The 20036-nt window shown below is 45.2% G+C and overlaps 45 non-coding genes across 45 annotated transcripts in view; all 45 read right to left on the bottom strand.

Annotated features, from left to right (window-relative positions):
* Nucleotides 1-7, bottom strand: part of trnag-ccc (transfer RNA glycine (anticodon CCC)) — a 71-nt gene extending 64 nt beyond the window's left edge. Inside the window, exon 1 of the tRNA in view lies at nucleotides 1-7. This exon is cut by the window's left edge and continues 64 nt beyond it. This is a non-coding gene — a tRNA (tRNA-Gly).
* A 95-nt stretch (nucleotides 8-102) lies between these two features.
* Nucleotides 103-184, bottom strand: trnal-aag (transfer RNA leucine (anticodon AAG)). The gene has a single exon. It is a non-coding gene; the product is annotated as a tRNA-Leu (tRNA).
* A 549-nt stretch (nucleotides 185-733) lies between these two features.
* On the bottom strand, nucleotides 734-815 carry trnal-uag (transfer RNA leucine (anticodon UAG)). The gene has a single exon. It is a non-coding gene; the product is annotated as a tRNA-Leu (tRNA).
* Nucleotides 816-937: 122 nt separating this feature from the next.
* On the bottom strand, nucleotides 938-1008 carry trnag-ccc (transfer RNA glycine (anticodon CCC)). The gene has a single exon. It is a non-coding gene; the product is annotated as a tRNA-Gly (tRNA).
* A 95-nt stretch (nucleotides 1009-1103) lies between these two features.
* On the bottom strand, nucleotides 1104-1185 carry trnal-aag (transfer RNA leucine (anticodon AAG)). The gene has a single exon. It is a non-coding gene; the product is annotated as a tRNA-Leu (tRNA).
* A 414-nt stretch (nucleotides 1186-1599) lies between these two features.
* Nucleotides 1600-1681, bottom strand: trnal-uag (transfer RNA leucine (anticodon UAG)). The gene has a single exon. It is a non-coding gene; the product is annotated as a tRNA-Leu (tRNA).
* Nucleotides 1682-1803: 122 nt separating this feature from the next.
* Nucleotides 1804-1874, bottom strand: trnag-ccc (transfer RNA glycine (anticodon CCC)). Its single transcript has one exon. It is a non-coding gene; the product is annotated as a tRNA-Gly (tRNA).
* Nucleotides 1875-1970: 96 nt separating this feature from the next.
* Nucleotides 1971-2052, bottom strand: trnal-aag (transfer RNA leucine (anticodon AAG)). The gene has a single exon. It is a non-coding gene; the product is annotated as a tRNA-Leu (tRNA).
* Nucleotides 2053-2613: 561 nt separating this feature from the next.
* On the bottom strand, nucleotides 2614-2695 carry trnal-uag (transfer RNA leucine (anticodon UAG)). Its single transcript has one exon. It is a non-coding gene; the product is annotated as a tRNA-Leu (tRNA).
* A 122-nt stretch (nucleotides 2696-2817) lies between these two features.
* trnag-ccc (transfer RNA glycine (anticodon CCC)) lies at nucleotides 2818-2888 on the bottom strand. The gene has a single exon. It is a non-coding gene; the product is annotated as a tRNA-Gly (tRNA).
* Nucleotides 2889-2983: 95 nt separating this feature from the next.
* Nucleotides 2984-3065, bottom strand: trnal-aag (transfer RNA leucine (anticodon AAG)). Its single transcript has one exon. It is a non-coding gene; the product is annotated as a tRNA-Leu (tRNA).
* Nucleotides 3066-3618: 553 nt separating this feature from the next.
* trnal-uag (transfer RNA leucine (anticodon UAG)) lies at nucleotides 3619-3700 on the bottom strand. Its single transcript has one exon. It is a non-coding gene; the product is annotated as a tRNA-Leu (tRNA).
* Nucleotides 3701-3822: 122 nt separating this feature from the next.
* On the bottom strand, nucleotides 3823-3893 carry trnag-ccc (transfer RNA glycine (anticodon CCC)). Its single transcript has one exon. It is a non-coding gene; the product is annotated as a tRNA-Gly (tRNA).
* Nucleotides 3894-3988: 95 nt separating this feature from the next.
* trnal-aag (transfer RNA leucine (anticodon AAG)) lies at nucleotides 3989-4070 on the bottom strand. The gene has a single exon. It is a non-coding gene; the product is annotated as a tRNA-Leu (tRNA).
* A 407-nt stretch (nucleotides 4071-4477) lies between these two features.
* On the bottom strand, nucleotides 4478-4559 carry trnal-uag (transfer RNA leucine (anticodon UAG)). Its single transcript has one exon. It is a non-coding gene; the product is annotated as a tRNA-Leu (tRNA).
* Nucleotides 4560-4681: 122 nt separating this feature from the next.
* On the bottom strand, nucleotides 4682-4752 carry trnag-ccc (transfer RNA glycine (anticodon CCC)). The gene has a single exon. It is a non-coding gene; the product is annotated as a tRNA-Gly (tRNA).
* Nucleotides 4753-4847: 95 nt separating this feature from the next.
* On the bottom strand, nucleotides 4848-4929 carry trnal-aag (transfer RNA leucine (anticodon AAG)). Its single transcript has one exon. It is a non-coding gene; the product is annotated as a tRNA-Leu (tRNA).
* A 413-nt stretch (nucleotides 4930-5342) lies between these two features.
* On the bottom strand, nucleotides 5343-5424 carry trnal-uag (transfer RNA leucine (anticodon UAG)). The gene has a single exon. It is a non-coding gene; the product is annotated as a tRNA-Leu (tRNA).
* Nucleotides 5425-5546: 122 nt separating this feature from the next.
* Nucleotides 5547-5617, bottom strand: trnag-ccc (transfer RNA glycine (anticodon CCC)). The gene has a single exon. It is a non-coding gene; the product is annotated as a tRNA-Gly (tRNA).
* A 95-nt stretch (nucleotides 5618-5712) lies between these two features.
* trnal-aag (transfer RNA leucine (anticodon AAG)) lies at nucleotides 5713-5794 on the bottom strand. The gene has a single exon. It is a non-coding gene; the product is annotated as a tRNA-Leu (tRNA).
* A 407-nt stretch (nucleotides 5795-6201) lies between these two features.
* Nucleotides 6202-6283, bottom strand: trnal-uag (transfer RNA leucine (anticodon UAG)). Its single transcript has one exon. It is a non-coding gene; the product is annotated as a tRNA-Leu (tRNA).
* A 122-nt stretch (nucleotides 6284-6405) lies between these two features.
* Nucleotides 6406-6476, bottom strand: trnag-ccc (transfer RNA glycine (anticodon CCC)). The gene has a single exon. It is a non-coding gene; the product is annotated as a tRNA-Gly (tRNA).
* Nucleotides 6477-6571: 95 nt separating this feature from the next.
* On the bottom strand, nucleotides 6572-6653 carry trnal-aag (transfer RNA leucine (anticodon AAG)). The gene has a single exon. It is a non-coding gene; the product is annotated as a tRNA-Leu (tRNA).
* A 407-nt stretch (nucleotides 6654-7060) lies between these two features.
* On the bottom strand, nucleotides 7061-7142 carry trnal-uag (transfer RNA leucine (anticodon UAG)). Its single transcript has one exon. It is a non-coding gene; the product is annotated as a tRNA-Leu (tRNA).
* A 122-nt stretch (nucleotides 7143-7264) lies between these two features.
* trnag-ccc (transfer RNA glycine (anticodon CCC)) lies at nucleotides 7265-7335 on the bottom strand. Its single transcript has one exon. It is a non-coding gene; the product is annotated as a tRNA-Gly (tRNA).
* A 95-nt stretch (nucleotides 7336-7430) lies between these two features.
* Nucleotides 7431-7512, bottom strand: trnal-aag (transfer RNA leucine (anticodon AAG)). Its single transcript has one exon. It is a non-coding gene; the product is annotated as a tRNA-Leu (tRNA).
* A 414-nt stretch (nucleotides 7513-7926) lies between these two features.
* Nucleotides 7927-8008, bottom strand: trnal-uag (transfer RNA leucine (anticodon UAG)). Its single transcript has one exon. It is a non-coding gene; the product is annotated as a tRNA-Leu (tRNA).
* Nucleotides 8009-8130: 122 nt separating this feature from the next.
* Nucleotides 8131-8201, bottom strand: trnag-ccc (transfer RNA glycine (anticodon CCC)). The gene has a single exon. It is a non-coding gene; the product is annotated as a tRNA-Gly (tRNA).
* A 95-nt stretch (nucleotides 8202-8296) lies between these two features.
* Nucleotides 8297-8378, bottom strand: trnal-aag (transfer RNA leucine (anticodon AAG)). Its single transcript has one exon. It is a non-coding gene; the product is annotated as a tRNA-Leu (tRNA).
* Nucleotides 8379-8794: 416 nt separating this feature from the next.
* trnal-uag (transfer RNA leucine (anticodon UAG)) lies at nucleotides 8795-8876 on the bottom strand. The gene has a single exon. It is a non-coding gene; the product is annotated as a tRNA-Leu (tRNA).
* Nucleotides 8877-8998: 122 nt separating this feature from the next.
* Nucleotides 8999-9069, bottom strand: trnag-ccc (transfer RNA glycine (anticodon CCC)). Its single transcript has one exon. It is a non-coding gene; the product is annotated as a tRNA-Gly (tRNA).
* Nucleotides 9070-9164: 95 nt separating this feature from the next.
* trnal-aag (transfer RNA leucine (anticodon AAG)) lies at nucleotides 9165-9246 on the bottom strand. Its single transcript has one exon. It is a non-coding gene; the product is annotated as a tRNA-Leu (tRNA).
* A 571-nt stretch (nucleotides 9247-9817) lies between these two features.
* On the bottom strand, nucleotides 9818-9899 carry trnal-uag (transfer RNA leucine (anticodon UAG)). The gene has a single exon. It is a non-coding gene; the product is annotated as a tRNA-Leu (tRNA).
* A 122-nt stretch (nucleotides 9900-10021) lies between these two features.
* On the bottom strand, nucleotides 10022-10092 carry trnag-ccc (transfer RNA glycine (anticodon CCC)). Its single transcript has one exon. It is a non-coding gene; the product is annotated as a tRNA-Gly (tRNA).
* Nucleotides 10093-10187: 95 nt separating this feature from the next.
* trnal-aag (transfer RNA leucine (anticodon AAG)) lies at nucleotides 10188-10269 on the bottom strand. Its single transcript has one exon. It is a non-coding gene; the product is annotated as a tRNA-Leu (tRNA).
* A 582-nt stretch (nucleotides 10270-10851) lies between these two features.
* Nucleotides 10852-10933, bottom strand: trnal-uag (transfer RNA leucine (anticodon UAG)). The gene has a single exon. It is a non-coding gene; the product is annotated as a tRNA-Leu (tRNA).
* A 122-nt stretch (nucleotides 10934-11055) lies between these two features.
* On the bottom strand, nucleotides 11056-11126 carry trnag-ccc (transfer RNA glycine (anticodon CCC)). The gene has a single exon. It is a non-coding gene; the product is annotated as a tRNA-Gly (tRNA).
* Nucleotides 11127-11221: 95 nt separating this feature from the next.
* On the bottom strand, nucleotides 11222-11303 carry trnal-aag (transfer RNA leucine (anticodon AAG)). The gene has a single exon. It is a non-coding gene; the product is annotated as a tRNA-Leu (tRNA).
* Nucleotides 11304-11715: 412 nt separating this feature from the next.
* On the bottom strand, nucleotides 11716-11797 carry trnal-uag (transfer RNA leucine (anticodon UAG)). Its single transcript has one exon. It is a non-coding gene; the product is annotated as a tRNA-Leu (tRNA).
* Nucleotides 11798-11919: 122 nt separating this feature from the next.
* Nucleotides 11920-11990, bottom strand: trnag-ccc (transfer RNA glycine (anticodon CCC)). Its single transcript has one exon. It is a non-coding gene; the product is annotated as a tRNA-Gly (tRNA).
* Nucleotides 11991-12085: 95 nt separating this feature from the next.
* On the bottom strand, nucleotides 12086-12167 carry trnal-aag (transfer RNA leucine (anticodon AAG)). The gene has a single exon. It is a non-coding gene; the product is annotated as a tRNA-Leu (tRNA).
* A 405-nt stretch (nucleotides 12168-12572) lies between these two features.
* On the bottom strand, nucleotides 12573-12654 carry trnal-uag (transfer RNA leucine (anticodon UAG)). The gene has a single exon. It is a non-coding gene; the product is annotated as a tRNA-Leu (tRNA).
* Nucleotides 12655-19363: 6709 nt separating this feature from the next.
* trnal-uag (transfer RNA leucine (anticodon UAG)) lies at nucleotides 19364-19445 on the bottom strand. The gene has a single exon. It is a non-coding gene; the product is annotated as a tRNA-Leu (tRNA).
* A 122-nt stretch (nucleotides 19446-19567) lies between these two features.
* On the bottom strand, nucleotides 19568-19638 carry trnag-ccc (transfer RNA glycine (anticodon CCC)). The gene has a single exon. It is a non-coding gene; the product is annotated as a tRNA-Gly (tRNA).
* A 95-nt stretch (nucleotides 19639-19733) lies between these two features.
* Nucleotides 19734-19815, bottom strand: trnal-aag (transfer RNA leucine (anticodon AAG)). Its single transcript has one exon. It is a non-coding gene; the product is annotated as a tRNA-Leu (tRNA).
* Nucleotides 19816-20036: the final 221 nt, after the last annotated feature.

The following is a 20036-nucleotide window of genomic DNA, read 5'->3' as shown; positions in this document are numbered from 1 at the left end:
TTGGCGCTGACATGTTTCCGTGTATGCAAATATTCCATGGAACGGAATATTTTCTTTTACAGCAGTTCAAAAGACCGAAGTGGGGTTGAAAAAAAAACAATATGGCAGCGGTGGGATTTGAACCCACGCCTCCGGAGAGACTGGAGCCTTAATCCTGCGCCTTAGACCGCTCGGCCACGCTACCACAACACTTGCTCTTGGCCACCCAGGTTCCAAACTATACAATGCTAGTGCAATTCAACAACAACAACAACAATTATCGATGTATTTGCAAAAAAAAGAAAAATGAACAGCAGTTCCAATGCTTCAGCTTTACTTACTACCACAACACTAACCCTTACCACCCAGGTTCCATACTATACACTGCTAGTACAATTTAACAACAACAACAACAACAACAACAATTATCTTGATGTATTTGCAAAAAAAAGAAAAATGAACAGCAGTTCCAATGCTTCAGCTTTACTTACTACCACAACACTAACCCTTAGCCACCCAGTTTCCATACTATACACTGCTAGTACAATTCAACAACAACAACAACAACAACAATTATCTTGATGTATTTGTTAAAAAAAAAGAAAATTGAACAGCAGTTCAAATGCTTCAGCTTACTTCCATAGAATAGGTGTACCAAGAAACATGCCGTGGCATTTGTTACTACGTCTCTAGGGAGTCACAAGTCCTTCTGTTGCTTCTTGTGAAAAGGGGGCAGGGGTGAAAAAAATCCATATGGCAGTGGTGGGATTCAAACCCACGCCTCCAGAGAGACTGGAGCCTAAATCCAGCGCCTTAGACCGCTCGGCCACACAACCGCATTGCAAGCTTTCTGCCCCCCAGGTTTCGTACTATACGCCGCTAACGCAATTCAACTACTACAATTGTAAAATGTTAACGTAATTATTGGTTTGAAAACACAAACGCTGCCTTATCAGCTTGCGCCAACTGGGAATTGAACCCAGGTCACAAGAATGGGAATCTTGTATGATACCACTACACCATTGGCGCTGACATGTTTGCGTGTATGCAAATATTCCATGGAACGGAATATTTTCTTTTACAGCAGTTCAAAAGACCGAAGTGGGGTTGAAAAAAAAACAATATGGCAGCGGTGGGATTTGAACCCACGCCTCCGGAGAGACTGGAGCCTTAATCCAGCACCTTAGACCGCTCGGCCACGCTACCACAACACTTACTCTTGGCCACCCAGGTTCCAAACTATACAATGCTAGTGCAATTCAACAACAACAACAACAACAACAACAACAACTATTTTGATGTATTTGCAAAAAAAAGAAAAATGAACAGCAGTTCCAATGCTTCAGCTTTACTTACTACCACAACACTAACCTTTGGCCACCCAGGTTCCATACTATACACTGCTAGTACAATTCAACAACAACAACAACAACAACAACAATTATCTTGATGTATTTGCAAAAAAAAGAAAAATGAACAGCAGTTCCAATGCTTCAGCTTACTTCCATAGAATAGGTGTACCAAGAAACATGCCGTGGCATTTGTTACTACGTCTCTAGGGAGTCACAAGTCCTTCTGTTGCTTCTTGTGAAAAGGGGGCAGGGGTGAAAAAAATCCATATGGCAGCGGTGGGATTCGAACCCACGCCTCCAGAGAGACTGGAGCCTAAATCCAGCGCCTTAGACCGCTCGGCCACACTACCGCATTGCAAGTTTTCTGCCCCCCAGGTTTCGTACTATACGCCGCTAACGCAATTCAACTACTACAATTGTAAAATTTTAACGTAATTATTGGTTTGAAAACACAAACGCTGCCTTATCAGCTTGCGCCAACTGGGAATTGAACCCAGGTCACAAGAATGGGAATCTTGTATGATACCACTACACCATTGGCGCTGACATGTTTGCGTGTATGCAAATATTCCATGGAACGGAATATTTTCTTTTACAGCAGTTCAAAAGACCGAAGTGGGGTTGAAAAAAAAAACAATATGGCAGCGGTGGGATTTGAACCCACGCCTCCGGAGAGACTGGAGCCTTAATCCAGCGCCTTAGACCGCTCGGCCACGCTACCACAACACTTACTCTTGGCCACCCAGGTTCCAAACTATACAATGCTAGTGCAATTCAACAACAACAACAACAACAAGAACAACAAGAACAACAACAACTATTTTGATGTATTTGCAAAAAAAAGAAAAATGAACAGCAGTTCCAATGCTTCAGCTTTACTTACTACCACAACACTAACCCTTAGCCACCCAGGTTCCATACTATACACTGCTAGTACAATTCAACAACAACAACAACAATTATCTTGATGTATTTGCAAAAAAAAGAAAAATGAACAGCAGTTCCAATGCTTCAGCTTTACTTACTACCACAACACTAACCCTTAGCCACCCAGGTTCCATACTATACACTGCTAGTACAATTCAACAACAACAACAACAATTATCTTGATGTATTTGTTAAAAAAAAAGAAAATTGAACAGCAGTTCAAATGCTTCAGCTTACTTCCATAGAATAGGTGTACCAAGAAACATGCCGTGGCATTTGTTACTACGTCTCTAGGGAGTCACAAGTCCTTCTGTTGCTTCTTGTGAAAAGGGGGCAGGGGTGAAAAAAATCCATATGGCAGCGGTGGGATTCGAACCCACGCCTCCAGAGAGACTGGAGCCTAAATCCAGCGCCTTAGACCGCTCGGCCACACTACCGCATTGCAAGCTTTCTGCCCCCCAGGTTTCGTACTATACGCCGCTAACGCAATTCAACTACTACAATTGTAAAATTTTAACGTAATTATTGGTTTGAAAACACAAACGCTGCCTTATCAGCTTGCGCCAACTGGGAATTGAACCCAGGTCACAAGAATGGGAATCTTGTATGATACCACTACACCATTGGCGCTGACATGTTTGCGTGTATGCAAATATTCCATGGAACGGAATATTTTCTTTTACAGCAGTTCAAAAGACCGAAGTGGGGTTGAAAAAAAAACAATATGGCAGCGGTGGGATTTGAACCCACGCCTCCGGAGAGCCTGGAGCCTTAATCCTGCGCCTTAGACCGCTCGGCCACGCTACCACAACACTTACGCTTGGCCACCCAGGTTCCAAACTATACAATGCTAGTGCAATTCAACAACAACAACAACAATTATCGATGTATTTGCAAAAAAAAGAAAAATGAACAGCAGTTCCAATGCTTCAGCTTTACTTACTACCACAACACTAACCCTTAGCCACCCAGGTTCCATACTATACACTGCTAGTACAATTCAACAACAACAACAACAACAACAACAACAACAACAATTATCTTGATGTATTTGCAAAAAAAAGAAAAATGAACAGCAGTTCCAATGCTTCAGCTTTACTTACTACCACAACACTAACCCTTAGCCACCCAGGTTCCATACTATACACTGCTAGTACAATTCAACAACAACAACAACAATTATCTTGATGTATTTGTTAAAAAAAAAGAAAATTGAACAGCAGTTCAAATGCTTCAGCTTACTTCCATAGAATAGGTGTACCAAGAAACATGCCGTGGCATTTGTTACTACGTCTCTAGGGAGTCACAAGTCCTTCTGTTGCTTCTTGTGAAAAGGGGGCAGGGGTGAAAAAAATCCATATGGCAGCGGTGGGATTCGAACCCACGCCTCCAGAGAGACTGGAGCCTAAATCCAGCGCCTTAGACCGCTCGGCCACACTACCGCATTGCAAGCTTTCTGCCCCCCAGGTTTTGTACTATACGCCGCTAACGCAATTCAACTACTACAATTGTAAAATTTTAACGTAATTATTGGTTTGAAAACACAAACGCTGCCTTATCAGCTTGCGCCAACTGGGAATTGAACCCAGGTCACAAGAATGGGAATCTTGTATGATACCACTACACCATTGGCGCTGACATGTTTGCGTGTATGCAAATATTCCATGGAACGGAATATTTTCTTTTACAGCAGTTCAAAAGACCGAAGTGGGGTTGAAAAAAAAACAATATGGCAGCGGTGGGATTTGAACCCACGCCTCCGGAGAGACTGGAGCCTTAACCCAGCGCCTTAGACCGCTCGGCCACGCTACCACAACACTTACTCTTGGCCACCCAGGTTCCAAACTATACAATGCTAGTGCAATTCAACAACAACAACAACAACAACTATTTTGATGTATTTGCAAAAAAAAGAAAAATGAACAGCAGTTCCAATGCTTCAGCTTTACTTACTACCACAACACTAACCCTTAGCCACCCAGGTTCCATACTATACACTGCTAGTACAATTCAACAACAACAACAACAACAACAACAATTATCTTGATGTATTTGTTAAAAAAAAAGAAAATTGAACAGCAGTTCAAATGCTTCAGCTTACTTCCATAGAATAGGTGTACCAAGAAACATGCCGTGGCATTTGTTACTACGTCTCTAGGGAGTCACAAGTCCTTCTGTTGCTTCTTGTGAAAAGGGGGCAGGGGTGAAAAAAAACCATATGGCAGCGGTGGGATTCGAACCCACGCCTCCAGAGAGACTGGAGCCTAAATCCAGCGCCTTAGACCGCTCGGCCACACTACCGCATTGCAAGCGTTCTGCCCCCCAGGTTTCGTACTATACGCCGCTAACGCAATTCAACTACTACAATTGTAAAATTTTAACGTAATTATTGGTTTGAAAACACAAACGCTGCCTTATCAGCTTGCGCCAACTGGGAATTGAACCCAGGTCACAAGAATGGGAATCTTGTATGATACCACTACACCATTGGCGCTGACATGTTTGCGTGTATGCAAATATTCCATGGAACGGAACATTTTCTTTTACAGCAGTTCAAAAGACCGAAGTGGGGTTGAAAAAAAAACAATATGGCAGCGGTGGGATTTGAACCCACGCCTCTGGAGAGACTGGAGCCTTACACCAGCGCCTTAGACCGCTCGGCCACGCTACCACAACACTTACTCTTGGCCACCCAGGTTCCAAACTATACAATGCTAGTGCAATTCAACAACAACAACAACAACAACTATTTTGATGTATTTGCAAAAAAAAGAAAAATGAACAGCAGTTGCAATGCTTCAGCTTTACTTACTACCACAACACTAACCCTTAGCCACCCAGGTTCCATACTATACACTGCTAGTACAATTCAACAACAACAACAACAACAACAACAACAACAATTATCTTGATGTATTTGTTAAAAAAAAAGAAAACTGAACAGCAGTTCAAATGCTTCAGCTTACTTCCATAGAATAGGTGTACCAAGAAACATGCCGTGGCATTTGTTACTACGTCTCTAGGGAGTCACAAGTCCTTCTGTTGCTTCTTGTGAAAAGGGGGCAGGGGTGAAAAAAATCCATATGGCAGCGGTGGGATTCGAACCCACGCCTCCAGAGAGACTGGAGCCTAAATCCAGCGCCTTAGACCGCTCGGCCACACTACCGCATTGCAAGCGTTCTGCCCCCCAGGTTTCGTACTATACGCCGCTAACGCAATTCAACTACTACAATTGTAAAATTTTAACGTAATTATTGGTTTGAAAACACAAACGCTGCCTTATCAGCTTGCGCCAACTGGGAATTGAACCCAGGTCACAAGAATGGGAATCTTGTATGATACCACTACACCATTGGCGCTGACATGTTTGCGTGTATGCAAATATTCCATGGAACGGAACATTTTCTTTTACAGCAGTTCAAAAGACCGAAGTGGGGTTGAAAAAAAAACAATATGGCAGCGGTAGGATTTGAACCCACGCCTCCGGAGAGACTGGAGCCTTAATCCAGCGCCTTAGACCGCTCGGCCACGCTACCACAACACATACTCTTGGCCACCCAGGTTCCAAACTATACAATGCTAGTGCAATTCAACAACAACAACAACAACAACTATTTTGATGTATTTGCAAAAAAAAGAAAAATGAACAGCAGTTCCAATGCTTCAGCTTTACTTACTACCACAACACTAACCCTTAGCCACCCAGGTTCCATACTATACACTGCTAGTACAATTCAACAACAACAACAACAACAACAACAATTATCTTGATGTATTTGTTAAAAAAAAAGAAAATTGAACAGCAGTTCAAATGCTTCAGCTTACTTCCATAGAATAGGTGTACCAAGAAACATGCCGTGGCATTTGTTACTACGTCTCTAGGGAGTCACAAGTCCTTCTGTTGCTTCTTGTGAAAAGGGGGCAGGGGTGAAAAAAATCCATATGGCAGCGGTGGGATTCGAACCCACGCCTCCAGAGAGACTGGAGCCTAAATCCAGCGCCTTAGACCGCTCGGCCACACTACCGCATTGCAAGCTTTCTGCCCCCCAGGTTTCGTACTATACGCCGCTAACGCAATTCAACTACTACAATTGTAAAATTTTAACGTAATTATTGGTTTGAAAACACAAACGCTGCCTTATCAGCTTGCGCCAACTGGGAATTGAACCCAGGTCACAAGAATGGGAATCTTGTATGATACCACTACACCATTGGCGCTGACATGTTTGCGTGTATGCAAATATTCCATGGAACGGAACATTTTCTTTTACAGCAGTTCAAAAGACCGAAGTGGGGTTGAAAAAAAAACAATATGGCAGCGGTGGGATTTGAACCCACGCCTCTGGAGAGACTGGAGCCTTAATCCAGCGCCTTAGACCGCTCGGCCACGCTACCACAACACTTACTCTTGGCCACCCAGGTTCCAAACTATACAATGCTAGTGCAATTCAACAACAACAACAACAACAACTATTTTGATGTATTTGCAAAAAAAAGAAAAATGAACAGCAGTTCCAATGCTTCAGCTTTACTTACTACCACAACACTAACCCTTAGCCACCCAGGTTCCATACTATACACTGCTAGTACAATTCAACAACAACAACAACAACAACAACAATTATCTTGATGTATTTGTTAAAAAAAAAGAAAATTGAACAGCAGTTCAAATGCTTCAGCTTACTTCCATAGAATAGGTGTACCAAGAAACATGCCGTGGCATTTGTTACTACGTCTCTAGGGAGTCACAAGTCCTTCTGTTGCTTCTTGTGAAAAGGGGGTAGGGGTGAAAAAAATCCATATGGCAGCGGTGGGATTCGAACCCACGCCTCCAGAGAGACTGGAGCCTAAATCCAGCGCCTTAGACCGCTCGGCCACACTACCGCATTGCAAGCTTTCTGCCCCCCAGGTTTCGTACTATACGCCGCTAACGCAATTCAACTACTACAATTGTAAAATTTTAACGTAATTATTGGTTTGAAAACACAAACGCTGCCTTATCAGCTTGCGCCAACTGGGAATTGAACCCAGGTCACAAGAATGGGAATCTTGTATGATACCACTACACCATTGGCGCTGACATGTTTGCGTGTATGCAAATATTCCATGGAACGGAACATTTTCTTTTACAGCAGTTCAACAGAACGAAGTGGGGTTGAAAAAAAAACAATATGGCAGCGGTAGGATTTGAACCCACGCCTCCGGAGAGACTGGAGCCTTAATCCAGCACCTTAGACCGCTCGGCCACGCTACCACAACACTTACTCTTGGCCACCCAGGTTCCAAACTATACAATGCTAGTGCAATTCAACAACAACAACAACAACAACAACAACTATTTTGATGTATTTGCAAAAAAAAAGAAAAATGAACAGCAGTTCCAATGCTTCAGCTTTACTTACTACCACAACACTAACCCTTAGCCACCCAGGTTCCATACTATACACTGCTAGTACAATTCAATAACAACAACAACAACAACAACAATTATCTTGATGTATTTGTTAAAAAAAAATAAAATTGAACAGCAGTTCAAATGCTTCAGCTTACTTCCATAGAATAGGTGTACCAAGAAACATGCCGTGGCATTTGTTACTACGTCTCTAGGGAGTCACAAGTCCTTCTGTTGCTTCTTGTGAAAAGGGGGCAGGGGTGAAAAAAATCCATATGGCAGCGGTGGGATTCGAACCCACGCCTCCAGACAGACTGGAGCCTAAATCCAACGCCTTAGACCGCTCGGCCACACTACCGCATTGCAAGCTTTCTGCCCCCCAGGTTTCGTACTATGCGCTGCTAACGCAATTCAACTACAACAATTGTAAAATTTTAACGTAATTATTGGTTTGAAAACACAAACGCTGCCTTATCAGCTTGCGCCAACTGGGAATTGAACCCAGGTCACAAGAATGGGAATCTTGTATGATACCACTACACCATTGGCGCTGACATGTTTGCGTGTATGCAAATATTCCATGGAACGGAACATTTTCTTTTACAGCAGTTCAAAAGACCGAAGTGGGGTTGAAAAAAAAACAATATGGCAGCGGTGGGATTTGAACCCACGCCTCCGGAGAGACTGGAGCCTTAATCCAGCGCCTTAGACCGCTCGGCCACGCTACCACAACACTTACTCTTGGCCACCCAGGTTCCAAACTATACAATACTAGTGCAATTCAACAACAACAACAACAACAACTATTTTGATGTATTTGCAAAAAAAAGAAAAATGAACAGCAGTTCCAATGCTTCAGCTTTACTTACTACCACAACACTAACCCTTAGCCACCCAGGTTCCATACTATACACTGCTAGTACAATTCAACAACAACAACAACAACAACAACAACAACAACAATTATCTTGATGTATTTGTTAAAAAAAAAGAAAATTGAACAGCAGTTCAAATGCTTCAGCTTACTTCCATAGAATAGGTGTACCAAGAAACATGCCGTGGCATTTGTTACTACGTCTCTAGGGAGTCACAAGTCCTTCTGTTGCTTCTTGTGAAAAGGGGGCAGGGGTGAAAAAAATCCATATGGCAGCGGTGGGATTCGAACCCACGCCTCCAGAGAGACTGGAGCCTAAATCCAGCGCCTTAGACCGCTCGGCCACACTACCGCATTGCAAGCTTTCTGCCCCCCAGGTTTCGTACTATACGCCGCTAACGCAATTCAACTACTACAATTGTAAAATTTTAACGTAATTATTGGTTTGAAAACACAAACGCTGCCTTATCAGCTTGCGCCAACTGGGAATTGAACCCAGGTCACAAGAATGGGAATCTTGTATGATACCACTACACCATTGGCGCTGACATGTTTGCGTGTATGCAAATATTCCATGGAACGGAATATTTTCTTTTACAGCAGTTCAAAAGACCGAAGTGGGGTTGAAAAAAAAACAATATGGCAGCGGTGGGATTTGAACCCACGCCTCCGGAGAGACTGGAGCCTTAATCCAGCACCTTAGACCGCTCGGCCACGCTACCACAACACTTACTCTTGGCCAACCAGGTTCCAAACTAATACAATGCTAGTGCAATTCAACAACAACAACAACAACAACAACAACTATTTTGATGTATTTGCAAAAAAAAGAAAAATGAACAGCAGTTCCAATGCTTCAGCTTTACTTACTACCACAACACTAACCCTTGGCCACCCAGGTTCCATACTATACACTGCTAGTACAATTCAACAACAACAACAACAACAACAACAACAATTATCTTGATGTAATTGCAAAAAAAAGAAAAATGAATAGCAGTTCCAATGCTTCAGCTTTACTTACTACCACAACACTAACCCTTAGCCACCCAGGTTCCATACTATACACTGCTAGTACAATTCAACAACAACAACAACAACAACAACAACAATTATCTTGATGTATTTGTTAAAAAAAAAGAAAATTGAACAGCAGTTCAAATGCTTCAGCTTACTTCCATAGAATAGGTGTACCAAGAAACATGCCGTGGCATTTGTTACTACGTCTCTAGGGAGTCACAAGTCCTTCTGTTGCTTCTTGTGAAAAGGGGGCAGGGGTGAAAAAAATCCATATGGCAGCGGTGGGATTCGAACCCACGCCTCCAGAAAGACTGGAGCCTAAATCCAGCGCCTTAGACCGCTCGGCCACACTACCGCATTGTAAGCTTTCTGCCCCCCAGGTTTCGTACTATACGCCGCTAACGCAATTCAACTACTACACTTGTAAAATTTTAACGTAATTATTGGTTTGAAAACACAAACGCTGCCTTATCAGCTTGCGCCAACTGGGAATTGAACCCAGGTCACAAGAATGGGAAACTTGTATGATACCACTACACCATTGGCGCTGACATGTTTGCGTGTATGCAAATATTCCATGGAACGGAATATTTTCTTTTACAGCAGTTCAAAAGACCGAAGTGGGGTTGAAAAAAAAACAACATGGCAGCGGTGGGATTTGAACCCACGCCTCCGGAGAGACTGGAGCCTTAATCCAGCGCCTTAGACCGCTCGGCCACGCTACCACAACACTTACTCTTGGCCACCCAGGTTCCAAACTATACAATGCTAGTGCAATTCAACAACAACAACAACAACAACAAGAACAACAACAACAACAACTATTTTGATGTATTTGCAAAAAAAAGAAAAATGAACAGCAGTTCCAATGCTTCAGCTTTACTTACTACCACAACACTAACCCTTAGCCACCCAGTTTCCATACTATACACTGCTAGTACAATTCAACAACAACAACTACAACAACAACAACAATTTTCTTGATGTATTTGCAAAAAAAAGAAAAATGAACAGCAGTTCCAATGCTTCAGCTGTACTTACTACCACAACACTAACCCTTAGCCACCCAGGTTCCATACTATACACTGCTAGTACAATTCAACAACAACAACAACAACAACAACAATTATCTTGATGTATTTGTTAAAAAAAAAGAAAATTGAACAGCAGTTCAAATGCTTCAGCTTACTTCCATAGAATAGGTGTACCAAGAAACATGCCGTGGCATTTGTTACTACGTCTCTAGGGAGTCACAAGTCCTTCTGTTGCTTCTTGTGAAAAGGGGGCAGGGGTGAAAAAAATCCATATGGCAGCGGTGGGATTCGAACCCACGCCTCCAGAGAGACTGGAGCCTAAATCCAGCGCCTTAGACCGCTCGGCCACACTACCGCATTGCAAGCTTTCTGCCCCCCAGGTTTCGTACTATACGCCGCTAACGCAATTCAACTACTACAATTGTAAAATTTTAACGTAATTATTGGTTTGAAAACACAAACGCTGCCTTATCAGCTTGCGCCAACTGGGAATTGAACCCAGGTCACAAGAATGGGAATCTTGTATGATACCACTACACCATTGGCGCTGACATGTTTGCGTGTATGCAAATATTCCATGGAACGGAATATTTTCTTTTACAGCAGTTCAAAAGACCGAAGTGGGGTTGAAAAAAAAACAATATGGCAGCGGTGGGATTTGAACCCACGCCTCCGGAGAGACTGGAGCCTTAATCCAGCGCCTTAGACCGCTCGGCCACGCTACCACAACACTTACTCTTGGCCACCCAGGTTCCAAACTATACAATGCTAGTGCAATTCAACAACAACAACAACAACAACAAGAACAACTATTTTGATGTATTTGCAAAAAAAAGAAAAATGAACAGCAGTTCCAATGCTTCAGCTTTACTTACTACCACAACACTAACCCTTAGCCACCCAGGTTCCATACTATACACTGCTAGTACAATTCAACAACAACAACAACAACAACAATTATCTTGATGTATTTTTAAAAAAAAAGAAAATTGAACAGCAGTTCAAATGCTTCAGCTTACTTCCATAGAATAGGTGGACCAAGAAACATGCCGTGGCATTTGTTACTACGTCTCTAGGGAGTCACAAGTCCTTCTGTTGCTTCTTGTGAAAAGGGGGCAGGGGTGAAAAAAAACCATATGGCAGCGGTGGGATTCGAACCCACGCCTCCAGAGAGACTGGAGCCTAAATCCAGCGCCTTAGACCGCTCGGCCACACTACCGCATTGCAAGCTTTCTGCCCCCCAGGTTTCGTACTATACGCCGCTAACGCAATTCAACTACTACAATTGTAAAATTTTAACGTAATTATTGGTTTGAAAACACAAACGCTGCCTTATCAGCTTGCGCCAACTGGGAATTGAACCCAGGTCACAAGAATGGGAATCTTGTATGATACCACTACACCATTGGCGCTGACATGTTTGCGTGTATGCAAATATTCCATGGAACGGAATATTTTCTTTTACAGCAGTTCAAAAGACCGAAGTGGGGTTGAAAAAAAAACAATATGGCAGCGGTGGGATTTGAACCCACGCCTCCGGAGAGACTGGAGCCTTAATCCAGCGCCTTAGACCACTCGGCCACTCTACCACAACACTTACTCTTGGCCACCCAGGTTCCAAACTATACAATGCTAGTGCAATTCAACAACAACAACAACAACTATTTTGATGTATTTGCAAAAAAAAGAAAAATGAACAGCAGTTCCAATGCTTCAGCTTTACTTACTACCACAACACTAACCCTTAGCCACCCAGGTTCCATACTATACACTGCTAGTACAATTCAACAACAACAACAACAACAACAACAACAATTATCGATGTATTTGTTAAAAAAAAAGAAAATTGAACAGCAGTTCAAATGCTTCAGCTTACTTCCATAGAATAGGTGTACCAAGAAACATGCCGTGGCATTTGTTACTACGTCTCTAGGGAGTCACAAGTCCTTCTGTTGCTTCTTGTGAAAAGGGGGCAGGGGTGAAAAAAATCCATATGGCAGTGGTGGGATTCGAACCCACGCCTCCAGAGAGACTGGAGCCTAAATCCAGCGCCTTAGACCGCTCGGCCACACTACCGCATTGCAAGCTTTCTGCCCCCCAGGTTTCGTACTATACGCCGCTAACGCAATTCAACTACTACAATTGTAGCAGAGGGCGCCATCTGGGAGGAGCAGAGGGCGGCCCCGGACCCCGAGGAGGCGTCACAGCCACGATTCTTCCTACGTGGTCTCGGTGCCAAGCAGCGCCCCCTACTCCGCCAGGGAAGGACACCGTTCACCTGGGGAGGGGGTCCCTCTTGCGAGGCGACCATCTCCTCAGGGACTAAAGTAATAGTTCCTTCAACTGCCCAGATTTGCTGCTTACGTTGTCTCTTTTTCGTAGAGAGAGACAACCCGGACGTCCAGAGGCTTCTCCCACCCCAATCGGAGGAGCCAGCTGAAGGATGGCGTTCCGGCCAACCCAGGAGACCAGGAGGCACAATGCGGTGCGCTTCACAAGGACCCAGCAAGAGGAAACGGAACCAGGACTGACGAGACTGGAGTTCAGCCGGACCATTCTTCAGAGGGGTATGGGTTTTTCCCCTTCTGACTTGAATTGTTTGGTGAAATTGCCAGGGCTTAAGGAAGTGTTTGAGGTCAGTTTTAGGAACCCCCAAAAGTTACAAGAAATGTGGTCCTTTTGGGGGGAGAATAAATATCTCGCTCCATACAAAGAATTTTGTGTGGATGCTCTGACAGACAGAGAAATGAAAGTTGTTACTGTCCAATTTTTCAATGAGGCTGTTAGCGACTATGATATTACAACATGGCTTAACCGCTATGGGAGGGTGTCATCAGAAGGGAGGAAAATTACAGACGAAGATGGGGTTTGGACAGGAGCCAGAAAGTGGCTGGTACGCCTTAATGTTGATCCATCGGGCATTGGAGGCGTCCGCCACATTCCAAACTCCATAGTGTTAGGGCCCAACAGAGGGCTGGTATTCTATAATGGGATGCCAAAACTCTGCAGGAAATGTGGGGAATTAGGACACCTGGCGGCCGCGTGTACTGTAGTCAAGTGCAGGAACTGCGGCGCCCCCCACGAGACCAGCCACTGCAGAGAAGAGAGGCAGTGCAATTTGTGTGGAAAGAAGGGGCACCTGTTTAAGGACTGCCCCTCTTCCTATGCCAACATGGCCAGAGCCAGCAAGGCAAATACGAACAAGCCTAGGCCTGAGCAGGAAGAGGGAGCAAGTAACAAAGATCAGTCCACATCACCACCAACAGTATCCAAGACCCAGACTCCAGCACCACCATCATCACCAGCACCCCCCTCACCCCCCCGCCCCCGAGACATGTCCCGTTTTACGAGGACCCCTTCCCCCAGCCCAGAGAGAGAGTACAACAGCCACTCCACTAGCTCCTCCAGTAGCTCCTCTGATGCAGAACACGAGGCAGGGAGGGAGCCCGGATCCAGCAGCGGCCCCCCCCTGAGTAGGGCCCTCTCAGCGCCAGCACTCCCCCTCGGCTCTCGTTATGACGCCATAAGGATTGAGTCCGTGGGGGAGGAAAGCGAAAGCGACAGTGAAAGTGAGAGTGAGAAGGAGGGGAAGGGAGTGAAGAACCAGCAGAGGGTGGGGAAAAGAAAGGGTAGAGACGAGGGGGGGAAAAGAAAGAAGATCAGGATCAAAGACAGCAAGTTGCAGGTGGCCCCCATAGATCCAAAACCAGCTAATGTCCACACAAAGTCCCCAGTCTTGCCCTCGCAGGCAGAGACGGAGGCGAGTGGGACGGCTACACTGCCGCCTAGTGGGCAGGTAGCAGCCAGCCAGGGCATCCCCAGCCAGCCTTCCCAGTCGTTGGCACAAACCCTAGCACACCTCGCAGAAGAGGTGTTCACTAATGCACCGAGGGAGAGGTCGGGGTCAACACCTTCCCTGACCAGCAGTACCTCGGTAGCAATGACCCTCTTCAAGCGAAGGGCCTCCCTTCAAAGCATCCTTGACCCCCTCCCTTGTATGGGCAAAACCAGGGGCCCCCTAGAGGTCCTCCTAGATACAGCACTGGAGGACATGGGAATACCCCTGGACGCGGTAAGCCAGAAGTCTGCTAACAGCTCCAATTCAACAGACGGTAACAGCCAAAGAATGCTGTCTGTCATAACCCCCCCCCAGGACAAAGCTGACCCACACGTTCCGAGGGGCCCTGAGCAAGTTCCACCAGACTTACCTTGTGGGGAGTTGAATAGCCCCAACAACTCCACGTACTGTGCATATAAAGACGGTGCCTTCTTGGACGAGGCAGCAGTGAGTACCTTCTCAGGGGTGATGGGAGTTGCAAATAAGCCCAAGCCCCCTCGAAGCAAGCGTAGAGCTAAGAGTAGGAAGAGTGTCCCGACCTCCCAATCATAGTCGCTATGGGGTGGACGCAGCGACTCCTTTTCTTGTTAGCTACCCTGATGGCCCTGATATGTGTGTCTGTTAATGTCAGGAGCATCAGGGAGACACAAAAAAGATTTGATGTACTAAACTATCTAGCTAACTTGAAAGCAGATCTCATCTTTCTGCAGGAGTGTGGTATTTCGTCGAGCCCTGATTATAGGGACCTGAAGGAGAGTTGGACCCTGGGGGACTCCTTCTGGTCGGGCTCCAACATAGCCAGAGCTGACGGAGTAGGTATCCTGTTTAAAAACCCATTTATTACCTCCCGCAGCAGCAGGGAGGTAGAACCTGGTAGAATTCTGAGCGTGGATGTGACATACAACAACACTCCCCTCAGACTGGTCAATGTCTACGCACCCACTAACCAAAACGAAAGAGTTCAATTTTTTCCACAGCTGCGTCCACTCCTGCTGGGGAACGTACCCGTCATCGTGTCAGGTGACTTCAATTGTGCTCTGAGGGACGTAGACCGGAGCAGGCCACGCAACGACCGCTCTAGTAGAGTTTTGTCCTCCGTAATATCTGATTTCTCCCTGTGTGATGCAGGTAAGGACCTGGTGCCTCCCTTTACCTGGGTGAGCTCATCTGGGACCTCCTTCTCCCGTATAGATCTCGTCCTGCATACCAGCTCCCTTACGAAGACGGCAGTAGACACCCAGGCCGTCTTCTTCTCTGACCATAGGCTCCTGCAGGTAACATTGCAGGTCCCTCAGACCTCCCAGATGGGGTCAGGGGTCTGGAAATTAAACACCTCCTTACTCGATGACCCCTCCATAGCTGCAGCCTATAAGAGCAGGCTTGTTGAGTGGACCACTTTGCGTGACCTATTCAACTCCCCTATAGAGTGGTGGGAGATGGTCAAAATGAGAACTAAGGGTTATTTCATAGCAGCAGGCAAGAGGAAAGCAAAAGAAAGGAGGGCCAAATATAAATACCTGAATGCTGCCCTCCAGCGTCTGAGCCTGCTTCAGCTTCGGGGGTTCCCTGTAAGCGACGAGATAGCCCAGACCAAGCTAGATCTTTCAGTGCTTTGTAGGGAGGAACAACGAAAGGTCATGCACAATGCAAAAGTGCAAAAAATGGAGGAAGACGAAAAGTGTACTCGCTTCTTCTTCCAGAAAACGAGGGAGAAGCGGCACTTGATGTCCTCCATGCTCGACAGCAGGGGGAGGATAGTAGAGGATAGTGAGGGAGTGAAAAAAGTGGTAGAGAACTTCTATAGGGACCTGTATAACATCAAAGCTACAGATGACACCCTGATAGAGTGGTTCCTGAGCCAGTTGGAGCCTGACTCAGTGCGGGACGAGGAGGAGGAGGAGAAGGACCCAGAACTCACGCTGGAGGAGCTCACCCAGGCGGTTAAGACCATGAACACCGGTAAGACGCCAGGTCCAGATGGCATCCCGGGTGAGTATTACCATCTTTTTTGGGACACGCTAAAAGTCCATTTAGCGGAGGTCTACAGAGCGGTCTACAGGGAGAAGCGGTTGGGCCCTTCTATGCGGGAGAGTGTAATTACTCTCCTTCATAAGAAAGGGGAAGTTAAAGATCTACGGAATTGGCGCCCAATCAGCCTCCTTTGCGTGGATTACAAGATACTAGCCAAAGCTCTGATGCTCCGGCTACAAGTACACCTCCCTTTGGTCATTGGCCCTGACCAGGCTTGTGGCGTCCCAGGGAGGTCCATCACGGATATTTTAATGTTAACAAGGGACATTCTGGCTTATTCTAGAGAACGGAACCATCCCCTCTGCCTGTTCAACCTTGACCAGGAGAAGGCGTTCGATAGGGTAAGCCATGAATATATGTACAAAGTGATGGACCAGATGAAATTCGCTCCTGGACTTAGGGAGTGGGTTAAAACCATCTATACAAACATTAGTACCCGAGTCTTGGTGAACAGGCACCTGACTGGTAAAATATCTATCCAGTCAGGGGTCAGACAGGGTTGCCCACTATCCCCACTGCTATATGTCGTGTGCATTGAACCCCTCCTGCAGGCAATTCGTAGGGATACCAATATAACTGGTTTCCAGCTGCCTGGATCCAACGGGGTCCAGGTCAAAACAACAGCATATATGGACGATGTGTCACTCATTTGCACCAACACATCGTCGGTACCTCGGATTAGTAATATCCTTGAGAAGTACTGCACGGCGACCGGGGCAGTGATTAATAAGTCCAAGAGCGAAGTCTACGTGTCTAAAAATTGGCAGGTAGATAGGGAACTGTCGGACATGTACCCTGTCAAAAAGGACAAAATCAAGATTCTGGGCCTCATTTTCGAGAACAATAGCTCGGGGGCCCAGAGCTGGACGGCGGCCATTAACCAGGTCCGTAAAAAGATTGGCGGATGGAGCACAAGATCCTTAACAATGACGGGTAGAGTATTAATAACCAAGTCTATACTGTTCCCCATCCTCTCTTATGTAGGAAAAATCTTTCCCCCAGACAGGACCACCAAAAAAGTGGTGGACCGCATTATCCACCGCTTTATCTGGGGCAGCAAGATGGAGAGGGTAAAGCGAGCCACCCTGAGTAAAGCCAACAAGAAGGGAGGTAAGGGGGTCCCGGACGTTGTGCAGCTCACCCGAGTGCAGGGGCTCACGCAAACTATCAAGAACATCCAGGCCCTGGACAGGAAGGTATGTTACATGAATCGTTTCTATTTTGCCACCTGTCTCAGGGCCTTGGGCCTCTGCACTATTGATAACACCGTGCCGTACTCCTGGGACCCCCCATTGTATTATAGAACCTTAAGGGACACTATATATAAATTGGGCTTAGATAAAGCAAAATTGGCCTCCTGGGAATACAAGGCTGTAACTAAATATCTTGCCGGTTCCCAGGAAATTGAAAAAGTAGCTACTTTCTCCCTCACCCAAAGCCAAAAAAATCTGGGAGAATGTGTCTCACAGCTGCCTCAGTAATGTCCAGAAGGATATAGCATGGAACACCGTCCACAGTGCACTCCCCACTCGAGCGTTCATGTTCAGGAGGGGACTAGCCCAAGTAGAAACATGCCCCTATGCAAAGTGCCGCAAGAGAGAAACACCAGCCCATATCTTCTGGGAGTGTGATGTGGCTGGCAGTGTCTGGCTCTCTATCTCTGTCTTCCTAAACAGGTTTGCTGACACGGCCAAGATGACCGCTGAGACTGTGCTCTATGGGCCTGCGGGAGGAATCACTACCAGCACAGCTAAGTGCGTTTGGCGTGTCATCAATGTTGTCAAGCAGATCCTGTGGGAAGGCCGTAACGTCTGTGTCTATCACAAGCAGGAGCTAGACACTATCACCACGACCAGAAGGGCACAAACTCTTATCAAGGACTTTGTAATTCTGGACATCCGGACCCTCGGGAAGGACAAGGCCTGCGCGGAGTGGAGGATCGCCGGACTTCAGGACGTGAAGATGGAATAAAGGAAAAAACTGGAACCGCTAGCTCCTAGGAGCGGGACTACGGGGCACCGCTAAGCCTTTTATTTATTTTGTCATGCCAGCATTCCGCCCTTTTTAGCTGGCATGACCGTTTTTCAACGGTGCCCTGGTTTTATGTAGTCTTTTTGTTTCAGTTTTATGGACCTTTGATTTAATTTGAATGTTTTATTTGATTTTGTTTTGTTTTGTTTTATGTATCTTTAAGATTTTTAATGTAAACTATTAAAAGTTACATTTTAAGTGTTTTAAAATTTTAGAATTTTAACTCACTGTTTATACACTGTCCCTTTTCCCCTGTCCCTGTTTTAGATCTAGGTTTATGTTCACTTTTTTAGAGAGCACTCCCCGGCCCTCACAAGCACTGGTTTTTTATAGATGGTTCTTTTTTTCCAGTCACTTTTAAAACAGCACAGGTTTTTTTCATGTTGATTTTAATCTGTGTCTGTTTTAACCATGTACAAAGCACAATTGTCTTGGTGTTTTTAAATGTATTTTAAATGCTTTTAAAACAAAATGTATGTCGGTATGCATGAATGTCATCTTTAAAAGAAATGTAAAATGAATGAAAAAACGAATGGGTGTAAATGTAAAAAATGTAAAATCTCAATAAAAGAGTATTTGCAAAAAAAAGAAAAATGAACAGCAGTTCCAATGCTTCAGCTTTACTTACTACCACAACACTAACCCTTAGCCACCCAGGTTCCATACTATACACTGCTAGTACAATTCAACAACAACAACAACAATTATCTTGATGTATTTGTTAAAAAAAAAGAAAATTGAACAGCAGTTCAAATGCTTCAGCTTACTTCCATAGAATAGGTGTACCAAGAAACATGCCGTGGCATTTGTTACTACGTCTCTAGGGAGTCACAAGTCCTTCTGTTGCTTCTTGTGAAAAGGGGGCAGGGGTGAAAAAAATCCATATGGCAGCTGTGGGATTCGAACCCACGCCTCCAGAGAGACTGGAGCCTAAATCCAGCGCCTTAGACCGCTCGGCCACACTACCGCATTGCAAGCTTTCTGCCCCCCAGGTTTCGTACTATACGCCGCTAACGCAATTCAACTACTACAATTGTAAAATTTTAACGTAATTATTGGTTTGAAAACACAAACGCTGCCTTATCAGCTTGCGCCAACTGGGAATTGAACCAAGGTCACAAGAATGGGAATCTTGTATGATACCACTACACCATTGGCGCTGACATGTTTGCGTGTATGCAAATATTCCATGGAACGGAATATTTTCTTTTACAGCAGTTCAAAAGACCGAAGTGGGGTTGAAAAAAAAACAATATGGCAGCGGTGGGATTTGAACCCACGCCTCCGGAGAGACTGGAGCCTTAATCCAGCGCCTTAGACCGCTCGGCCACGCTACCACAACACTTACTCTTGGCCACCCAGGTTCCAAACTATACAATGCTAGTGCAATTCAACAACAACAACAACAACAACAAGAACAACAACTATTTTGATGTATTTGCAAAAAAAAGAAAAATGAACAGCAGTTCCAATGCTTCAGCTTTACTTACTACCACAACACTAACCCTTAGCCACCCAGGTTCCATACTATACACTGCTAGTACAATTCAACAACAAC

Source organism: Acipenser ruthenus, chromosome 50, assembly GCF_902713425.1.
Source record: "Acipenser ruthenus chromosome 50, fAciRut3.2 maternal haplotype, whole genome shotgun sequence".
NCBI lineage: Eukaryota > Metazoa > Chordata > Actinopteri > Acipenseriformes > Acipenseridae > Acipenser > Acipenser ruthenus.
This window is presented reverse-complemented; position numbering and strand designations above follow the sequence as displayed.